This window comes from Martes martes (genome assembly GCF_963455335.1).
Source record: "Martes martes genome assembly, chromosome: 13".
NCBI classification, from domain to species: Eukaryota; Metazoa; Chordata; class Mammalia; order Carnivora; family Mustelidae; genus Martes; species Martes martes.
Genome location: NC_137901.1, coordinates 9663558 through 9685530, shown reverse-complemented (window position 1 = coordinate 9685530; position 21973 = coordinate 9663558). Strand labels below are relative to the sequence as shown.

At 35.6% G+C, this 21973-nt stretch overlaps 1 pseudogene across 1 annotated transcript; it reads left to right on the top strand.

Moving 5' to 3' along the window:
- The first annotated feature begins 20832 nt into the window (after nucleotides 1-20832).
- LOC308354206 (large ribosomal subunit protein uL6-like) lies at nucleotides 20833-21389 on the top strand (annotated as a pseudogene). Its single transcript has one exon. The product of its transcript is annotated as a large ribosomal subunit protein uL6-like (transcript).
- Nucleotides 21390-21973: the final 584 nt, after the last annotated feature.

The following is a 21973-nucleotide window of genomic DNA, read 5'->3' as shown; positions in this document are numbered from 1 at the left end:
TGGATATAAATCCGTTTTCTGTATATTTACATATATTCTGAAAAAGTTTTTTTCTGTATATGTTATGATTTTTATGTCTTAAACAGGAAAAGTTCCTCAACTTGAGAATGATGGAGCTATTATGCCATAATTTCTATGTTCATGCACTTCAGCTTTCATATTTAAATATTCAACCTATTTTGAAATCATGGTGTGGGTTGCTGAAGAAAGAGCAACTTATTAGCCAGTCGTCCCAGACGCCATTATTGAAAAATGTATCCTCTTACCAGTAAATGTAAAGATACCTTTATCACATACTGAATCCCATGGATTCTATGTTGTGTCTTATTGATTTATTTAGGTATGGATGAGCAAAATAATGTTTTGGTTAGTAAAGGTCTGTGGTTATCTCATAAGTAACGAAGCTCATTAATTTTGTTCTACGAAGTTCTGTCGTTATTCACACTCATTCTATCTTCCTAGTGAATTTTAGTATAAGCTTCCATAGTTACTTGCAAAAACTTTTTGGTTCGTTTTGATTACTCTATCTGGAGATAATTGGCTTCTCATGCCTTTCGGTGGTATTTTACGTATAATTCCTGTGGGGATTACACAGCTTTTGTGAAGCACATTGGAAGGTACTGAAAAGTCATTTGTGTGCTCTAGTAATTCTCCCCTTTGGTGTCGAGTCTTCCAATTGGTGATGTTCACACCTCATTTCATGGCGTCTGCTCTTTCTCAAAACACTGATGGATTTTGGTTGCTTATCATTGTAATTTACTGTGTGAATATTGTGACGTTCTACTAAAGGAAGTATCCGTAATTTAGTGACTTGGTATCAGATGTCTCTTCTGCCACTAAAAATGTTTATTGGGACACAGATTCTAAAATTTTCCTAAATTATTTCTTAATGGGTAGCTTCATTGTACTTCCAACTGTCTTTTAGTCATCTCAGTTTTGAACCACATATAATATAAAATGCACTTTTCACTTACTTTGGAAGTCCTCTAAATGCTGCATACAATTTATTCTGTTCAGAAAAAAAATATATTTTTAGGAAGAAGGGCTTTATGTTTAATGCTATTTTTGCCGTTTTCGTACTTCATAGAATCTCTTGGCTTCATATTTTCTTTTGTTTGTTTTGGACTGCTGCAAATACATTTCTGCCTACACTTTCTCAAAAATATCGTAGGCAGCTTTTATTTAGTTTACTTCACTTTCTACAGGTGATATAAAAATCTATTCCTTAGTGCTGAAATCTGAAGACTGTATTAAGTAACTTTTTATTGCCAGTTTAGATAATTAGTAGCAAGAAAAAGACTAACCTGAATTCATGGGATATTCTGGAAAGCAATCTGCTCTACAGTGAAACGTCTTAAGCAAAGGCAAATATTTCCACATTTTATTATTTTAATGTCTCTTCTCTATTCAAAGTGCAGGCTGAGATTTTGTGATTCTGTTTCTGCCGTTTTATTGCAGATTCAGGAAAATGACTCGTTCTCTAGATTTCCCCCTCTCACAGCAAATGTACTTCTGCGTAAGGATGAATGTGGGACAGCAGTTGGAAGCTATGCAAATAAGAAATTCTCTGCCAACAAGTTTTATCTTTGGTGGAGTTAGCACACCCCAACAGAGCACATCTGTTGCTGGTTTACAAAGTTAACATGATCACAAATGTGCTTTGTTTATCCTGAAGCCTTGTTTCCATCTGTCACACCTAAAAATAAGTTGGAATGCTCACCTTTTCAGGAAACTAGTGTCCTTGATTGGAATAATCCCAGGTGACATGACTATATTATTTAGATGCTGAGCCCTCTTATTCATTGGTTTAATATTGTGTTTATACTGAATTTTTCATCCTTGATGCAGTAGCTTATAAAGTTTTTTGGTCTACATGAAACAGTCTTCAACTAGATTCAGCTTTTATTTTTTAAGATTCACTTTTCCTCTACCTCTGACTCTCTAAATATAACTCATCTGAGTTATTCTGCCTCAATCTGTACTTCCACAGCACACTTAGGTATAAACACATCGTTTCTTGATTAACTCAATCTGATCTATCTGTAGTGTACTTAGAACCCATCTACCTGGAGTGTGTGTGTATGTGTGTGTATTCATATTAGAGCAAGAATAGACCCAGGGAAATGGTACTAAGATGAAGAACGATAAGAATGAGATGTTAAGTACCTTTTACATAGTATGAACACAGTAAAATAAGTAAAAATTGATAGTTTGTTAAAACATACAGATACACAGGCAGAAAGATAGATAAGAGATATGGTAAGTAGATGATAGATAGAGGGTTAACTGCAAATGAGTATAAAGTATTTTTGTTGGGTGATAGAAATGCTATAAAATAGATTTTTGTGATATTTGCACAGCTCTTTAAATTGATAAAAAGGCTGAGTATACACTTAATATGGGTGGCTGTCTTTTGTGGTATGCAAATTATCCCTCAATAAATCTGTTTTTAAAAGATCACTTGAAATCTTGCAATAGATACAAAAACTTAAAAATTAATAAATCTGTTCATCAAACAGTCATTTATTTAGTGTATACTTTATACCAAGCACTATGTTAACAACGTTAGACCTGAATGTGACCAAGAATTCTTATTGACCTAAACTCTTTCCATCCAGTAAAAATCTCTTGATGAACATGGTCAGGGTATTCTTCACCTGTATTAGCAATTTGTTTTTAACCCGGCACTTTCAGGGATATCTTTCCCTCTCTCTGGTGCAATTTTCCATGCATTGATACAAATTTTCTACCTTTTGTACTCGTATCTTTAACATACCACTCATAGTAATTCTTAACTCCCTGGCTGGTAGTTCCAACATCATATCTGAGTCAAATCCCATTGATTATTTTATCTTTCGATGTTAGATTTTCTTTTCATTTCCTCCTTGCTCTTATGTCTTTCTGAAAATGTTTGGTTGAAACACAGGTGGTGTGTGTTTCTTTCTGAAAATGAGCATGTCTTTTCTTTTGTTATACTCGCAAGGGAGCGGGAGTGGACACTTGAGACTATCTAATTAGAAGCTGAACTGGGTTTGTTTCATTGTTGTGTTGGTTTCCTACAACGAACCACTGGCTTCGAATTCTTCTAGCATTCACTTGGTCTTAGTGCAGGGTCTGTTTATCACAGGATTTTTCTTGTTGTCTCCTTCACGCTCAGTTAGATCATCCCCCTGTGCTGAAAGCTCCCCCGTGGTCTCTCTCCGTGCCCTCACCCCTCTCTCAGTCGTGAAATTGTGTTGCTTACTTCTCCGGGCTTCTAGCAGGGTAGAGTGAGGGGGAAAGGCTGTCTGTTGTCAAGGGTTCAGCCTCAGGCTTAGGAGGGCTCTAAGGCTTGGAAGAGGGATTTTTTTCAATAATCCTGACCTTTCCCCAGTGACTGGGGGATCTCTCCTGGTACATGTTCAATGCGGTGTCATGTTCTTTTCCTCACCCAGAGGTAGAGGTGGTTTGGCTGTTTGTTTTCCTACTCTCTTTAGTTCTGGGAGTGATAGGTTTGTTTTCTCTTCCCCTGAAAATTAAGACTTTGGATCCATACACAAGAAGAATAGAAATGAGATGTATTCCTTTTCTCACTAGTGTATGTGCTCTTTTCTTCTTAGACTTTCACCATTTAGGGAATCTTCCTCCAGTCTTTCTCCAATATTTTGTTGTAAGTATGCTGTGAAGGTCCATGCAGAAGAGTCTATAAACAGATGCAAACACCACTTTCTCCTGTAGCTCCCTGAGGGTTCACACTTTCCTGGTCACTCACATTCAGCTCTTGTTTTTCTGTTTTGTTTTGTTTAAGTAACTAAATTCTTCCCAGTTGCCTAAAATAACAGTCTGTCTTCCTCCTGTTCACCCCCCATGTGAACCAGGGTCGACGCCCCCACGTCTTCTTGGAGGCAGACATTTTTACTCTCAGGCTAACTTGTTGCCCTGTTATCTCAGCTCCCTGAAAATATTAACAAAAAAACAAATGTAAGATAGTTCACTGTACAGATTATCTAGCCGAATTTGGAGTCCCTGCAATTGTTTAGCCATTAATGGACATGATGTGTACTATTCTCAGTAGCTTTCAGTAATCTTAGTGTAAAAAGAAGACATTAGACAACAGCATTTCCCAGTCCTGTAATTAATTCTATGCTTTTGCCGGGGTGATATTTTGGAATAATAGTAACACGAAGGAAAAGAAGATGGAGGTAAAAGAAAATTATGTAAGACTACTATAGTGTATCATGTACGGAGAAAAATGTAAGAGATAAATACAGAGAACAAACTAGTAGTTGCTGGAGTGGGGGGGGGGGGTTTGAAGTGAGCCAAGACGGTTAAGAGATACCAACTTCCAGCTGTAAAATAAAGAAGTCGTGGAGACCAGAGTCCAACATAAGGAATACAATCAATAATATTGTAATAGCACTGCATGGTGACAGATGGTGACTACACTCGTGTGGTGAGCACTGAGCAAGGATAGAATTATCAGATCACTAAGTTGTACAGTGGAAACTAATACAACATTATATGTCGATTGTACTTTAATAATAAAATTTAAAAAGTGAAAGAAAGGAAAAGTTGCTTAGAGATTGGGAAGAAAATAGAAACGTGAAGAGGTTAGGCAAAAGACAAGGTTAAAAGGCAAATGAATTGGTAGAGAACACCCGAGAAAACGCAATGAACAGAAATTGTGGACATAGAGACAAACACTCCAGTTGAGATATTTTAGATTAAAATTTCTTTGTATGCGCAATTTCTAGGGCTGGAGAGACATCTTGGAAATAAATGATTAATTAAAATCAAATGCAGAGAAATATCTTAGGGATTATGCATTGCAGGCAACTGCAGTGTCAATTAGAAGATGATAGTCTACCTAAACCATGATGTGTTTTAAATATCAACAAAACTCATGGTAGAGAATGAGGGAAAAACAGGCACCAAAATTTTGAAAAAAGGACGATGGAGAGGTGCCTGGTGGCTCAGTGGGTTAAGCCTCTGCCTTCGGCTCAGGTCATGGTCTCAGGGTCCTGGGATCGATCCCCACATGGCGCTCTCTGCTCAGCAGGGAGCCTGCTTTCCCCTCTCTGTCTCTGCCTGCTGCTCTGCCTACTTGTGATCTCTCTCTCTCTCTCTCTGTGTCAAATAAATAAATAAAAATCTAAAAAAAAAAAAAAAAAGAACCATGGAGTGGGTGTGATGGCAACAGTGCAAAGAGCCACATAACATGAATCATAAGGTCAGAAGGGTGTTATGGAATGGGGCATGCAGATTTCTTTTCCCAGCTTTTAATTATGTGATGCTTAGGATATTGAGTATTTCTGTTAAGGAGGTATGGGAGAAATGAAGTATAAGGGAAGAATTAGGTTTAGATAGGTTTTCTGCAACCTAGGAAAATTGACCTTTCTCTATGAATAGGCTACGTAAACACAGCTAAGCCTTGCGCAGTGTCTCAGAACACAGAGAGATGGAGAAAAATAAGTGTAAAGAAACTTAAAAAATAATAAATAATGCCAGCATATTAAAACCTATTAAGTGAAGAATAATGAGGATAAAAAGAGAATTAAAAAGTGAAGCATACATAAAACCTAGTAAATTAACAGTACTGTGTAACATGTGAGAAAATAATTAAAAAGAGAACAGAAAAGTCAAGTGCATGAAAGAATGCATTTTGCCATGTAGTCCAGTAGAACAGAACAAAATATATAAATTTGAAATTGGGAGGATATGTATTTTGATTCAATATAAAGAAAATTTTCTGAAGTAAATTGCATAAAAATTTAAAAAAAGGTCTTAGAATTTCATCACTGTATTAATTGAGGTTGGACAGGCACTTGTTACTGTTAACCATGGAATGAAAAGCAAGACTTAAATTTGCTGATGTAATTTTCAAATAAAATAAGAAAGTGTTGAAGTCTTTGTGACTACATTATCAATTGGTACCCTGTTTGTCTCCAACACTAGTAACTGTACATTTTAATAGACCTTATTTTGTTATGTAAGTATATTAAGGATAGAGTCTTATCTCCTAGGACAAATCATTGAGGAGTAAAACATTTTAAAGTCGTTTTATTGTACTGGAAACACAATGGAATTTCCTGCTGTGTTTTCTTGCAATGCAATTTTAAGATAACCTTTGATCATTGAAATGTCCATCAACAACAGGACAGACGGTAATTGCTCTCAACCCCAACTCATTAAGTCATCAGTTCTGACTAATCAAATTTTTAAAAGGTATTTTGCTGATGAGCACTGAACATTATGTTATATTGACCATGATGGAATATTTATGTAATTATAATTTAATCTAACATGTCACTCATCATTTTCTGTAGTATATTCTTCTCTTGAATAATGCAATGCTTTGAGAACTAAACTACATGATTCGACTAAATGCTCTGATTCAGCGTGTTATTTACCCTTGAATCTTCTTGGTCAGCGACCAACAGACTCCAGTCCTGTGCAATTCAGCATGCTGTCTGTATTAGAAATTCAATATGTTCTCTTTAGAATAAAAGTGGTTAATAAAGTTTAGTCTGAATAAAACCCCAAATTATACTAGGTAAACTTCCTGATAATTTATGTAAGTGTGTATATCATATCTAAGTATCCTAGAATAATAGAATCGACATGTTAGATCTCCCTTGTGAAATGCGTATAATGCATATAAAGAACAAGAAATCTGGCGCGTGTGGGTTTAACATCTATGTTCATTAATTTTTATTAAAAGTTTATTAACATCCAAGGTAATTTTTCCAAAATAAATAACACACTAATCTTGGCTAAATAAGGATAAAGTGATAAATAATGCCTACAGCACATTCAGATTTTAATGTTAATACATAATTGGAATTGTTGAAATGGTTACTTATACTAAAAGAGGAGTACGTTGGGGTGCCTGGGTGTCTCAGTTGGTTGAGTGACTGACTCTTGATTTTGATCCAGGACATGACCAAGGGTCATGAGCTCTATCCCTGTGTTGGGCTCTGAACTCAGCTCGGAGTCTGCTTGACATTATCTCTCTCCCTTTGCACCCCCCACTAAATAAATAAATAAATAAATAAATAAATAAATAAATAAATAAAACCTTTTTAAAAAATAAACAGAAGAGGAAGGAGTATGTAGTGCTAATACAATCACATACTATAGTTGAACATACAAGTATCAGTAAAACGATTTCCCTCTAAACAATTAACTGCATACAGATCCTCTAAGATTTTTTGGGTGGGGTTGGTGGGTTGTTCTTATATTTAAAATTTTTGTGTGTGAAGAAAACATGAAATTTAAGAGGGTTCACAGAATCCAAGTAGGAGCTGAAACACCTGACTAAGGCAAAGGGGAAACGCAAGGTAACACCTCTCATCTTATGGATCAGAATTAATTCACCTCCCCTCCTGGACAGCTGTCTGGTGTTTACAGGACTCATGTCCCAGCTCACAGCGCCGTGTGACTCAGCTTGGGACAACAGCCAAAGCTGAAGCACGTGCCCAAGGCTCCACCCTGTGCGGAAACACAGCCATCGCAAGATTCAAGCAACTTGGCAGATACTCCAATACATACAGAGATGGCTTCAATTTCTTAATGTAAGTTATAACATAGAAAAATGTGCACATACGTGTAATGTGTGCATAAGTTGACACATACCGTTAATTGTTAAAGTGAATATTAATGACCCACCATGAAGGTAAACAACTTGAACATCTAGACTCTTTCTCTACTCTAAGAGCATTAAAATCCCCGAAAGAGGCCCCGGGTTTCAACACGCCTCTAGACTGAGCCCCAACTCACAGCCCCGTAACCGAAATGTGAACTGTCCCGATTTCCCTGCCGCACTGACCCTGATCCCACACACAGTTCTAGCTTTCTTCATGTCAACAGGACCTTCCGGTTTCCCAGCCAATCAGCTACAATCAAGTCCGCTCGCTGCCGGGTTCCTGCCCCGCCGGGAAGGCAAATTTCCCGGAAGTTCACGCAACCACGTGCTGCCTCCCTCCTGCCTTGCTGATGGCGCTGGAGCTGCCGACCGCCATGTTTCGTCACCACTTCCGGTTTTGACATTTTCCTGTTGTGAACGGTTTTTGCTTCCTGCGCTATAAAATATAGTAAAGCTCTCTGAATTTTCTTGGGAAAGAAGCAGCCCTATCTTAAACTGTTTAAATATTTGCTTGGGTTTTTTTTTAATTTTGTTTTGTTTTGTTTTTTGAATTGTTTCACGGACTTTGTACCTAACACTACACATGTAGGCAGTTTTCTGTTTATTTTATCCTGATTATGTTTATAAATATTGCTGTATATAGCTCTCACTCTTTAATTATGATTCTTTTACAAGTTGACTTTACCAGTTTTCACTCCCACCAAAGAAATATTGTGGCTCTATATTCCGACCAACACTTGACTTATCAGGCTTTTTTTATTTTCATGTATGTTCCCTTCTATTTATAGAAAAGAGAAAAACTAAACCCAAGGCTGTCTGGATTAAGTATTATCACGGAGCAAAAGCAGTTTCAGTGTCCTGGTTGTTCATTTAGCAATTTTGATTCTCGTTCTTCATTATATTTTTGTTTCTTAGCTTGGTAGTTTCTTCATATTTTAGCATTCTTCAAAGACTTTCAGGAGCTGGTATTTTGAAACACTCTTATCAGATTTTCTAAACTATATCCATTTGAAGGGTCATCGAAATTACCTCTTTGCCACTGCTAGAAATAGAAAGGTGGGTCTTTATTTTTCACAAACAATTTTTCTTTAATCATTGGAAGTGGTATAATTGTCAAGTTGCCAAATAATTGCACACTTTCCTGGAATCTTCTATTTCACATGCATGGCAAGTGTTTTTAAATCTTTCCTACATTATTTTTCATAACAGATTTGTTGAGATATAATTCACATACCACAAAACTCATCCACTTAAGGTATTTAAGGTATATAATTCAGTGGTTTTAGTATATTCATTGAATTGTGTAACCATCACCACTATTTTATTTGGGAATATTACACACACACACACACACACACACACACACACACACTGCTAAAAATGTGTAAAATTCCATTGGCTGTTAAACCTCATTTTCCTCTGCTCCCAGGCCCTGGCAATCACTAACTTACTGGTTGTCCTTACAGATTTACATGTACTGGGTATTTAAGGTATGTGGAATCATATACTACATGTTCTCCTGTGACTAGCTTCATCCGCTTAGCAAAATGTTTTCAAGATTTATCCATGTGGTAGCCTGTGTCGGCACTCCTTCATTTGTACAGCTGAGTAATACTCTATTGTGTGGATGAAACAGGTCATACTTACCCATTTCCCAGTTGATGGGCATCAGATTTTCCCCACTTTATGGCTGTTGGAAAGAATGGTGTTGTGAACATTCCTGTCCAAGTTTCTTAAGGCAGGCTAATGTTGGTTTGTAGGTTCTGATTTCCCAGAAATCTATAGACACTCACAGCTGACTATCAGATCATTTCCTTTTCTTGGGCAGTTTGAGCCAAATACACCCTTTTCTATGTTTACCTTTCCAAACACATCATTTTCCTGGCAAATGAGTGGACTTTAGTTATTGTTTAATAATGATCTGTTTAGATGAGTTGCCCTATCATCTTTATTCATTCTTAAATAGAATAAAGTCAGGGCTGCGAGGACCTCTGTCTCTCCCTCACCTTCCGTGGCTCCCATACACAATCCAGCTCTTGCACACATCTCCTTGCACTGTTGTCATTTGTGAGGTGCTCTCTGCAATCCAGGTGTGTTGTAGCAGTTTCTAACCCATGGATTAACTTTCCAGTGGGAGAGGATATACTGATCTTGTCAGAGGAAACTCAGTCATTTCTAAGCATCACCCTGGGGGATGGGATTTTTCCCTGCTATATTCAGTGTTTCTCTTGGATGCAGCTACTTTGCTGCTTTCTATCATGAGCACTGCCCAACTGTCCCTAGAAGGAAAGCTTGTCCCTATTAACTCTTTTAGCCACATGCTTCCATAGAGTCTCCCTGGTCTTCCAGGGACAAACATGGCAAACATGGAGAATCTTCATATTTAATTGGCTCACTTTAATCGCAAGTAGACGACCTGTTTCTCAATACTTATAAATAGATTCTTCTATGGAAAACCCTAAACCAAACCAAACAAGAAACACACACATGGGCCCATCTCTAACTGTGAAACCATTTCTTCTGTTGTCTGGAAAAGGGGTACATTACAGACTGAAGGAGCTTGTTCTAAAAAATTCTGATTATTATGCTCATAGTGATCCCATGATGCCCACATTGGCTAATGCGGTTGTAAATTGCGTATTGATTGTTTGTGTTCTATCATCAACTCTAAGCTCCCTGAAGTTAGCGTTCGGATCAGTCCTTGCCTTCAGGATGTCTCTGCACCTACAGCATGACAAGGTTTGTGATATGTGAATCATCACGTTTAGGCAGATTTATAGCTCGTTTTCTTTTCATTTATGCTGAGTAGTTTCCAACAGCGTTATCTTTTTTCCTATGACATTTGCCTGATCTGCACCACTCATGTGAAGGATGTGTACCCAAACAATCTTGGTAACCGAAGTTAGACCTTTTCAGTAGATGGGAGGAAAAATGATCCCCTGCTGTTTCCAAAAAAATCTTTGTACTGATATCCAAGACTTGAACATTTTTGCAGTCCTTCTCTAGTAGAGACCTCCAGAAACTCCAAACACTGCTGTAGATGCTTTGGACATGTTTTCACGTACTCCACTTTTATTAATCACTTTCAATACATATTCTAATTCCAAATGCACTCCCTTCTTGACCTGTGGGTTGCTTAATTCCCAGCATATGGAGCTTATATACTTTTTCGTTGGTGTTTTAAATTGATTTATAGCCTAATTCTTCTGTAAGTAAATAAATGACTCTGTATTATTTCACTACTTGGAAATGCACTGACTTCTGTGGTCTAAGATAAAATCAACTTTTATAAACTTTCCATTTGAACTTGCAAAATATTGTGCATTCCCTAGTTCTTGAGTTCACCCTGCTATAAAGACCAAGCCATTCATGTTGAATTGTGTTGTCCAAGTTTTTTACATGTTTACTGCATATAATTGGTTTTGTTTCATCCACCAATAGAGAGATTATATTATTAAAATCCACAATTAAGATTGTGGGTATTTTATTTCTACATTTAGATCCCATTATGATTGTGGATATTTTATTTCCATATGTAGTTTCTTACTTTTTGCTATGTAACTTTTGAGATTATATTATCAGGTGCATACCCATTAAAAATTGTTCTATCTTCCTGTTGAATTGACCATTTTACATAAAAGGCTTCCTCTTTATCTCTAGTAATGTTCCTAGTCTAATGTAGTTAATATTTATACAGCTATATCAACTTCCTTCTTTTTTGATGTTTAAAGTGTTGTCCTTTTTAAAAATGTTTTATTTAAATTCAATTCAGTGGGGCAAAATGTTAACTTTATTCCTCAATTTTCTCTTAATTGCTGTTTTCTGTCTTTTTACTTTGAACATTTTGAACACCCTCCCCACTTTTTCGTAAGTGTACAGTATGACTTTGGTTCTTAAGACAGTCTGCCAACTTTTGTGTGAGGGAGTCAATCTTTGTCAAACTCAGTCTCAGACACAAGCCTCCCCAGCAAGCTGGGGTGGGGGGGCTTTATTAACCATGAATGCTGATGTCAGTCCTGATGCTGTTATGTCACAGAGTTGCATGCATCAATCTTGGAAACAAAAGCCTCTGATGATAGCCAGGGAGGCACTTATGGTTAGCCCTACATATGAAAACCAAGCTTCAAGGATAGAGTTGCAATCAACACATTCCTCTTGAATCCTCACCAGGAAGGGGGTGATGCTTTCTTTATCATGCAACACAAAGCCTCAAGCCCAATGATTGAAATGGTCTCTCTAGACTCTGACATCAGCTCTCTTGGACACTGTTCATTTCCCCAGTGTGATAAGGCAACAAGGAATGTGTCCCTGCTAGTGGCTCTTTCTCTGCCATATTTCCTGTTGGGCATACTCTAGTGGTGCCGCTTGGATAGTTGTCCTTGTCTCCATGACATTCATTTTTGATGCTGAGAAATGTTATTTTCTGGCTATAGAATTCTGTGCCCATAGTAATTCTCTTTCTGTAATTTAAAGGTATTCCATGATTTCTTGATGTCTATTGTTGCTCTTGAGAGATGGGCAGAAACATCTCATTGCTCTATTTAAACGAATATCTCTTTATCCTCTTCTGCATTAGTGATTTTCTTTTGTTACTCTGTTTCTTTAAGCAGTTTTCCTGAGATATATTTAATTGAGGTTTTGTTTGCATTTCTTTCTCTTCTTAGTTTGTAGATTTTGTTTCAAATCTCTATTTTTTTTTTAACTTTTGGAAGATTCTCAATCATTTATTCTTCAGATTACACTAACTTGCTTCTGTCCTACTTGATTTACTTCAAATAATCTCTTAACCCCAGTGTTGAAGCGTCTTAAACTTAAGTAGGGATGTATGTCAATTAGTTTCCAATAAAGCAGGAAAAAAGTCTAGTGTGTGTATTCTTCCTTTTGTTTATTTTGTATTTTATAAATTATTCTATTTTTTCTTAGATTTTGAAAATTTTACAAGAATAGATGAAAGAGCATAACATTTCACATTAATCTTTCCCTGAATTCAATCTGTAGATAAAGGCATTTTTTTCAGCTAAGGAAATACTCTATGCTTTATTTATTTAATTATTACCAGTCTTCCATCTGTTCCCTTTTTTTCTCCTGGAATTCCAATTATTGCATATTGGGTTTTCTGGATATATTTGTAGGCAAGTCCCTTATCTTTTCCCTGATGGTTTCCTTCTGACAAATTTCTTCCAATATTTCTTCCAAATCACTTAGTCCAGTCTCTTCCTTGAACTTAGGCTTCATTTACTTACTAAATTATTTATTTAGAAAATCATCTTTCATTTAGGTTCAGAAAATAATTTTCTGCTGATCTCAGACCTCCTTAACTTTTTGTTAAATTTCATTCATCAATCTCCTTTGTGTTTATTTTTGACTGACTGATGATTTTCCTTTCTTTGGGTGCTAACCATTTAGATTTTTTTTGGATATGCCACCTTAGTATCTTTATGAAAATAACTTCAAGATTTTCCTTCATTCATGACACAGGGCTAAGACATGTTCAGGTACTCTATAAGGAAATCAACAGATAAATGCAATTTTTCACTTAGCTATCTCAAAGAGCCTGGCTGATGTTTGTCTGAAAACAAATGAACAAATAAACAAGCAAAAAATCCTGGAGATCAGAACTGAAACTACAGAAGGAAGAAACTCTGCAGATTGCCATGTTCTCAGAATCTCCCATTTCAGTTTTGTTTCTTTGTTTGTTTTTGTGAAGATTTGTGTGTGGGATGTGTGTGTGTAATATAAATTATGCATACAATGGACTATGAAGACAGTAATTAAGACAGTGTAGTACTGACAGTAAAGGAACACATAAATAAACCAATGAAAGAGAATAGAGAGCTCAGAAATAGACCCCCAAATACATAGTTAACTGATCTTTCACAGAGAGGCAAAGAGAATACAATGGAGCAAAATAGCCTTTTCAACAAATGGTACTGGAATGCCTGGACTTCCTCAATGAAAAGAAAGAAATAAAAAAGAAAGAAAGAAAGAAACAGAAAGAAAGAATCTAAATGAAGTCTTTATGGCTTCCACAGAAATTTACTCATAATGGATCACAAACCTAAATATAAAATGCCAAATTATAAAGCTCCCAGAAGATAACAGAGGAGAAAATCTACATGGGCTTGGACTCCTGGTGATTTTTTATACACAACACCAAAAGCATGATCCATGAAAGAAAAAATTGAAGTCCAAAAAACAACTTCATAAAAATTAAACTTTTCTGCTTTGTGAAAGACATTGTCAAAAAAGAAAAAAAAAACTGTAAACTAGAATCAAATTTTGCAAAAAATATACCTGATAAAAGACTGTTACTCAAAATATTCAAAGAACACTTAAACCTCATGAAAAAAAATGAACAATCCAAATTTTTAAAAAATTGGCCAAAAATCTTAACAGTCACAGAAAAGACATACCGATGACAAGCAAGCATATGAAAAGATGTTCTCATCATATGTCATCAAGGAAATGCAAATTAAAAGAACAATGACATACTACTGAACACTTACTAAAATGGCCACAATCCAAAATACTGACAACACCAAATGCTGGCGATGGTGTGGAGCAACAGAAACTCTCATTCATTGCTGGCGGGAAGGAAAAATAACAAGACACTTTAGAAGACTTTTTGGCAGTTTCTCACAAAAGTAAATACTTTTACCTTATGATCTTACAATCTCATTCCTTGGTATTTATCCAAATGAGCTGAAAACATGTTCACACAAAAATCTGCACATGGACATTTATTCATAATTGTCAAAACTTGAAAGCAGCCAAGATGTCTTTCAGCAGGTGAGTGGATAAATAAACTGTGGTACTCCAGACAATGTAATAGTATTCAGTGATAAAAAGAAATGAGCTTTCAAACATAAAGAGACACAGGAATTTTAAATGCATATTAGTAAATGAAATAAGCCAATCTGCTACATACTATAGGATTCCGACTATATAATATTCTGGAAATATTATATTATATTATAATACCATTATAATGGCTAATACCATTATAATATAATATAATATTATATTATATTATAGAGAAATATTATAGAGAAAGTAAAAAGATCAGTGGTTTGACAGCACCTAGGGGAGAGGGTGGGATAAACAGGTGGAATACAGCAGATCTTTAGTGAGAATGTTCTGTGTAATACTATAATATATAATGATATGTATCTACCCATATATATGGCCAAACCCATGAAATGTACAACTAAGAGTAAAACTATGGACTCTCAGTGTTAATGATGTATCGGTGTAGGTTCATCAGTTATAATAAATGTACCACTCTATGGGAGATGTTGATAGTGGGGGAAGCAATATGCTCGATGTCAGGAGTATATGGGAAATGTCTATCTATATCTTTTCAATTTTGGTGCAAATCAAAAACTGCCCAAAAGAATAAATTCTTTTGAAAAACCACATAAATTAACATGATATACAATTATCATGAAAATGCTTGTAGACCAATTACCAAAATTAGGAAATAATGCATAAAGCTTCAGAAACCCCAAAGTACCTTTCCAAGTGGTCTGTCCAGGACCAGTGTCTTGACAGATTTGGCCATCATTCCTTTTTTTCCATCCAGAGTTTAACCACAGTGTTTCTTCACTTCACAGTTTGAATCCGTCCAGGTGAGGATTTCTTTCTGTTTAGCCCCTTTGGGATTCACGGGTACTTTTGAACCTCTGGTTTACTAGCTTTTATCCCATCGGGCAATTGCTCAGCCATTATCCCCTCGAATATTGCCTCTGCTACTTTTCTTCTTCCGCAGCACTGATCACATGATATTAGGCCTCCTCACTGAATTATTTGGGTGTCACACTCACTTTGACATTTTCCATCTCTTTGGTTCTACTTCATGCAGTCTGAAAAATTCCTTCTCACCTATTTCACAGTTAACTAATTCTCTTTAGCTGTCTTAGTGAAAGCCATAAATTTTGTTAATTGCATTCTTAATTTTATTAAGTTTAGTTGTTACTGTAAGAAGATTTTTAGTTTTCCCCAAATCAATGGATGCAAGCTTTTCTATATTTCAGCTAAGATTTTAAGCTTTATTGTCTGACCTGAAACACAGTTGATTACAGTAGGTGTCAATTTTAATATCAACTCAAAATGAGTATGGTCCCTGATATGTATTTTTATTTCTTTTTCCACATGAATGAAACATCTCAATCTCATAGTTTTGTTTTGTTTTGTTTTGTTTTCTTCTTCTTAACTGGTCAGTGTCCTCAAGGTAAATTGGATTTGAATTCTGGGTTTCCAGTTTTGGGGTCCTTGCCTTCTCTTGGATTTTTTCCTGGTAATTGTTTTCTATTTTATTGGTTCTAAAGACATTTCATTTTTCTCAGTAGTAGGATTGATACTCAAGTCCACACCATCATTACTAGAAATAAAATGTCTCCTTGCTTTATGTGCTTTCTTCTGTAACTCTATTTTATTAGGCTATATTTCTAGAAGTATTTATAGTAGGTTAATTGGAAAGCTTGAGCCTTGATGCACTGATATTTGATTGTAGATAGACTATAGAACATATATTAAATATATGCCAGTGCAAAGAATCTTAATTCTATTAAACTATGTTAAAACATTAATAGTAGTCTGAAATTTAAATTTTAAGATAATTATATAGTATTGAATTTGAAATTGATTTAGGAGAAGAAATGTTATAAAATATATTAGGACATCAGAGTGTTGAAAATGTCCATCACCTAACCAAGATTTCAACTGGGTCAGTTTTTTCCAATGTTACCAAGATTATGAAATTAGATGACCTAATAAGGGCACTGCATAACTGAATTTCATTTCCTTTATGTTTCCAAATAATATCGACTGACACAACTGAGTATAAGAATAGCAGATATATATGGAATAAAACCTAATTTCAAAAAGCCAAAATTATTTTTTTTTCTTTCCTTACCCCCTACAACCCCCTGCCCTGCCTCTCAAATTCCTCATATCATAGAAATCATATGATAATTGTCTTTCTCTGATTGACTTATTTCATTCAGCCCAATACCCTCTAGTTCCATCCACATCATTGCAAATCATTTCTTTTGATGGCTGCATAGTATTCCATTGTGTTTATATACCGCATCTTCTTTATCCATTCATCTGGTGATGGGCATCTAGGTTCTTTCCATAGTTTGGCCATTGTGGACATTGCTGCTATAAACACTGGGTGCACATGCCCCTTCGTGCACCCACTACATTTGTATCTTTAGGGTAAATAGCCAGTAGTGCAATTGCTGGGTTGTAGGATAGCTCTATTTTCTACTTTTTGAGGAACGTCCATACTGTTTTCCAGAGTGGCCTCATCAGCTTGCATTCCCACCAACAGTGCAGGAGGGTTCCCCTTTCTCTGCCTCCTCGCCAACATCTGCCATTTCCTGACTTGTTAATTTTAGCCATTCTGACTGGTGTGAGGTGATATCTCACTGTGGTTTTGATTTGTGTTTCCCAGGTGTTGAGTGATGTGGAACACTTTTTCATGTGTTTGTTGGCCCTCTGGATGTCTTCTTTGCACAAATGAAACAAGATGGGATCAGGAGGGAGACAAATCATAAGAGACTCTTAATCTCACAAAACAAACTGAGAGTTGCTGGGGAGTGGGGGATAAGGATAGTGTGGCTAGGTTATCGACATTGGGGAGGGTGTATGCTATGGTGAGTGCTGTGAAATGTGTAAGCCTGAGATTCACAGACCTGTACCCCTGGGACAAATAATACATTATATGTTAATAAAAATAAAAATAAAATAATAATAAAAAACCAAAAAGCCAATATTAAAATATTTCTGTATTCTGAATTTACACTTTTCAATGGGTTTTTATTAATTCTTTAGCTAAAACTTAAAGTAAGTCACAATAAGTTGCTTTAATTTTAATTATGACACATGTAATAGATTTTTCCAGGGACTGTTGAAATATTTGTGGATGAAAACACGACCACCAGATTTTATCTTCTTTTTTTAAGCCATTCTAAATAAAATGTATATGTCAAACTCATACAGTCTCAAATTTGAAGATAATTACAGCAAAAACTAATTCGTAAAAAAAAAAAAAAGAAAGAAAGAAAAGAAAAGAAAAAAGTCAAAGAAATCTGTGATTCTTTGGAAAACTGCCAAGCAGGAATCAACCACGTTATAATGTATATTCAGTAATGTTTTCACACCACCAATAAGCATTTGAAATCCAGAGAGGTTATTGACCTTATAAATTCTATAGATTACACCTAAATTGTTTGTTAGCAAGTTTGCTCTTCAGGAAACCTAGAATCTGAATTCCAGATAAATTTGAATCCAATCAGTTTTGTGAATAACTTTTTCTTTTTTTATATCCCACAGATGAATATCAAATTTACCTTATTTCAAAGCTAGAAATTTTACTTAGGAAACTAATGATTACCTGTTTCTAGAAAAGATTAAGATAAGCAATATCTTTCAGGCTCTATAAATATGGAATCAGAAAAGTTGAAAAAATTTCGAGAAATAGTTTTGGTTTCCAATAATCATAATTTTATAATATTTATAGTTTATAGTACTGCCCACCTTGATCAAGTTATCTATCTTTATCTTAGTTGAAACTTGAGACTAATCGCAAGAAACACTGCATATCAACATTATTCGTGGATACGGGAAAGTAGGTGGCATATTGCTTCAGAAAAGCAGCAGGTTGGAAAAACACTGATGCCAATTAATACTTCCAACATTAAATAATTTCTGTCATTTTTCTTCTTTGATCTCAAGCCTGAATCCAAATCTGACTCAGAATTTACATGGCAAACTTGATCCAATGTGGAATTTCTCCAGAATTCGGCTTCAGGTCCAGTGAATTCTTAATTGGTTGACTGCAGGTCTTTTTTTTTTTTTCTAAGATTTTATTTATTCATTTGACAGACAGAGATCACAAGTAGGCAGAGAAGCAGGCAGAGAGAGAGGAGGAAGCAGGCTCCCTGCTGAGCAGAGAGCCTGATGCAGGGCTCGATCCCAGGACCCTGGGATCATGACCTGAGCCAAAAGGAGAGGCTTTAACCCACTGAGCCACCCAGGCGCCCCTGCAGGTCTTTTTAATTTGACTGACATGAGGGGCTGGGATAGATCTAGTTGGGTATTGCAAAAATGGAAGTCAAGTAATAATGGTGAACACATAGAGTATGCCCAATGTGTCAGGCACTGTTATAAGTCTACACATATTAACACATGTTAGAATCATTACTCTACATACTCTGAAATTACAAAAGTGTTGATAATCTATCTGACATCATCTAGATAAGAAATTGTTTACTTCTTCATCAATACAAGAACTTTTCCATGCCTGTAAAATCATTAGCATAACTAAGCATTAATTATGTGCAAAAAATTGCATATATAAATTTAAATTTACAAAATAATCCCCCTGCAGGAAATTTTTATTTCAGTCGTGAAGATTAAAAAAAAAAATTTTACTAGAATATAGTATAATTCAGTGAATACAAGTTTCTAGGCAATTGTTTGAGGTAATATTCTGGGTAGTCCAAGTCTCAAACATCCATACATCCTTTTGCTTGGAAATCATCAAGCCATTCAGTGATACTGTTACTTTGGAAGCATGTGTATAATTCAAAAGAATCCAATTCATCTTAAAGCATTGATATCTAATATATAACAAGAGATCATTTCACTGAGGGAGTAATTTATACATCACGTCTTTTATGATGTGGTTTTACAGATAAATTAATATGGAAAAATAACAGAGAACAATATAATTAAAACCTGGGAATTTGGAGCAACAAGGGATCATTGGGGTTCAGAGCAGAACAGTGAGAACGACTGCAGAGGGAATGAATATAATTCATATAAAAGGAGAAGATGTGAAAAAAAACCACCTGGGATTGCAGAGAAGCCTGATAAATGTCAAAGGGAACACATGTCCTGACATGTGGCAGTCCGTGAGGATATGAGACAGCTGTGTATTTTTAGCTAGCTATGCCTCATATGAAAAGAGAAAGAAAACAAGCATTTTAACACATGAGATATTTTTAAAAACACAACACATAATTTTCATTTTTTCTACTCTGATTTTTGTATGCTTCAATTGGTTTCTGGTTATTTTATTATGTATTTTACTAAATAATGACAATAAATTCTCCATGTTAGATTTATAGCTACCATAATCTTGAAACAGAAAAATTAACTTTTTTGTTACGTAAGCTCAGTGTTACCTAATCTACCAAAATTGAGGATGGAGAAAGCTTTTCAATCACTTTTTCCCATTTAATTTTCATTGGAAATTATGTGTTCAAAGTTCACAAGTTTATTCTAAATAAGTGGACCTTCCTTTATAAATGCTAAATGATAGGGATGCCTGGGTTACTTAGGTAGTTAAGCCTAATGATCAGCTCAGGTCATGATCCCAGAGTCCTGGGATCAAGCCCTGCATTAGGATCCCTGCTCAGCAGAAAGTCTGCTTCTCCATTTGCTCGCTCCTCCCTCTGCTTGTGCTCTCTCTCTCTCTCTGACAAATAAATAAAATCTTAAAAAAAAAGATAGCAGACTAAAAAAATAGATAAATAATATGAGGCTGTTATGAGGTGACTCATGTCTCTCCCCCAAATTAAGATGTTGAGGTGCTAATCTCTTCTTTGAGCCACAGTTTGTGGTACTTGGTCATGATCACCCCAGCAAACTAATACATCTTCAAAAAGGGAAAAGCTCGTGGTCTTGGAATCCCTTACCTTAAATAGTAACAGAAAATATGGGTGTAGTATTGTGATGCTCCTTCAGCAAGATAGCAGATCATACCATCTCACTAGACTTTGTACTGTTCCACAGATAAAGCCTTAACAAACGTGAACTCACGATTTGAGATTACAGATCTCAGAAGGAAACAATATACCATAAGCAAGAGATAAGCAAGAGACAGAAGATACTGCAAGCAGAAAAAGTAAATCAAGGAATTATTGGTCTTTATATAAAAATAAGTTTAAAATAATTAAAGATATAAAAGCAGGAGGAAAAACAACATAAATATACATAGTGCAGAAAGTCATTTTTGGAAAATGAAACAGAATCTGAAATAAAAAGAATAAAAAGAAAAATATTAAATTATGTATAAAGCTGGAGAATACATGCATTTAAGAAAAAGAGTTAACTCAAGGCATATACATTGGAATTTGTACCGATGCGTGGAAGAAGAATTAAAAGATGACAGCATGACTCCCTCTGCCATATCTACTATGCGAATGAAGACCATTCTCAGCAATCAGATTGTTGACATTCCAGAAAATGTCGACAGCACTCCAAAAGGACACACTGTTACTGTGAAGGGCCCCAGAGGAGTGATGTCAATCACATCAGTGTAGAACTCAGTCTCCTTTGAAGGAAAAAGAAGAGGCTCTGAGTTGACAAATGGTGGGAAATAGGAAAGCCCTGGCTACTGTCCGTAGGGTCTGCAGTCACGTACAGAACATGGTCAAGGGCGTTACACGGGGTTTCCCTTACAAGATGAGTCTATCCATGCTCACTGCCCCATCAACGTTGTTACTCAGGAGAGTGGTTCTCTTGTTGAAATCTGAAAAATACATCTGCAGGGCTCGATTAAGCCAGGTGCTACTTGTTCAGTGTCTCAAACCCAGAAAGATGAGTTAATTCTTGAAGGGAATGACCTTAAGCTTGTATCAAACTCAGCTACTTTGATTCAGCAAGTCACAACAGTTAAAAACAAGAATATCAGAAAATTTGGGGGTGGTATCCATACTTCTGAAAAGGAACAGTTCAGCAGCCTGATGAGTAAGATCCAAGTTGTCCAGCTACGGAAACAGCAAGATGCCAGATGATTTTTCTGACTTATTTGTGATATTTTGAAGATGCAGTAAAAGCTGTATTGATTTGGGGGAAAAATGAAAGTATGAAAGACAACTTAAAAGACAGTATAAAAGGATGAAAAATCCCGACAAATTTCCACTGGCAATCCCAGAGAGGAGAAGACAGTGAATGGGAAAAGTAATATTTAAAAAATAAAGTGTCTAAGAAATCTTCCAGTATTCATATGAAGCTTTAATTTTAACAAGCCCACAATCTTAAGTATGAGAAATTAAGAAATATATATATATGTATGTATACATATATATATATGAATAGGGAAATTTCAGAACACCAAAGACAAAAAGTACATCATAAAAACACCCTTAAAAATACAGATTATATGCAAATAAATAACAATTAAACATTTTAACAGAAACAAAAAACAAACAGAATAAGCTGTTACAACATCTAACAATTAAAAACAAAGACATTTTCAGACAGAAGTCACAGCTAAAATACCAGTATGGAAAGAACTATTGAATTATATATTCAAAATGAGAGCTATCAAAAGAC